We start from the raw sequence: 1,597 nt of genomic DNA on the forward strand, positions 1-1,597 counted from the left end.
TAATAGGCAGCTGCCACTGGTGCGTTAAATTGCTTTGCGTTGGGTACTGCAGATAACTGGATTATTTATTTGTTATATGACCCGTATTAGAACGATTGGCTTCTGCTTTGCTATTGTCTTTAAATGAGATCTTGTTTCCTTGCATAGTTTTTGAAGACACTCCTTGTAATTGTTTCACACCATGACATGTGTTGCAAGGTTTGGTGTTTAATTCTATTATCCTTAATGGGATTCTTTTTTTTTTTTTTTTTACAACCTTCCTTCATTGTAATAAGATCAAAATTAAAAACACAGATTCTCTAACTTTTAAAATTAATAACATATTTGTGTTCAGTGCACAAATTAGCATGTGGCTCGTTGTTGATTAAGTGTAACTTTGCCATGACCACATTTAGATTTTGGTATTAAAAGTAAATCCTTTACCTTTTCCAAACCAACCAGTTAAATACGTCACAGAGTAATGCTTTGTAATCGTTCATTGATCAGTGTCCATTAACCTTTGCTCTACTGGAGCAAAGAGAAACTTTGGCAGGTATCAGAATTAAAGGTTTTCTCCCAAATCTGTTTTCCCAACAACACAAATATACTGAACAAGAATATTATATCGAGTATTGAGGAGTATGGCGAAAGACATGCATATCCATGCTGTGACCTAATAGTAGTTGCAAAGAGCATCCATTGATTAGCAGCCTAAGCAATGAGCAAGTGTCTGGCGTTGCCTTGAGCATTTTCAGGTAGTCTCACCGAGATCGGACTGTTTTCGTATTGGAAAGCACAAAACAGTGAAAAGGCGAAATTAAAACATTTTCAAGCCTGTCTTGTTCATAAACATGGTGTCAAAACTTATCATTTTGATGACACTGACACTGATGGCTCATGGATGAAGAGCACTAGCGCCATGGAGGAATTGTGAATATATCTCATACAGCTGTCACCCGTCGCTGACATAATTTTTAGTCATATGAAGATTATTCGCTTGTAATTTTTTATTTCATTTACTATTTAATTGTGTATTTTTAGCAGAATACAGACAAAACATGTGCACACATTTGTAATGGAAACGTGGCTACTGATGGTAGGACGAAGCATACGGTGTTGGCAGCAAGTTTAAACACAGCGTGGAAGGGAGGAAGACTCAGAGAGGCATTTTGAAATATCTGAATGTACACCGGAATGAACAGCAGATAGATAGGCAGAATTGGAAAATGTACATTTTTGCTACCTTTCACAATTATGGGGTACTTGGTGAGAATCTTGCACACAAGCTCAGACCAAAGTACAAAAATATTACTATTGTAACATCTCAGAATGCAAAGAAGTTCACACAGATTAATTCCTTTGCAAATGTCTGTGTATTTTTTATTTTTTTATGAAACCATTATTAACCATTATTCATTGTTTTATCATCTCATCCTCTTACTCTTACACCCACCTAGCTTTTCTTCTGTCTGTGTCTTGCCATTGTGCAGTGAGGACAGCTTGCTGTTTTCCTCTGCAGCGGGGGGGATTCCACACACACGCACACAAAGGACCACTGTCAGTGGGAATCTCCCTCAAACCCCTGCTGCTGCCTGGCCTGGCATCGTCTCGCGCTGCC

Source organism: Poecilia reticulata, chromosome 20, assembly GCF_904066995.2.
Source record: "Poecilia reticulata chromosome 20, P_reticulata-male-v2, whole genome shotgun sequence".
In the NCBI taxonomy this organism is placed as follows: Eukaryota; Metazoa; Chordata; class Actinopteri; order Cyprinodontiformes; family Poeciliidae; genus Poecilia; species Poecilia reticulata.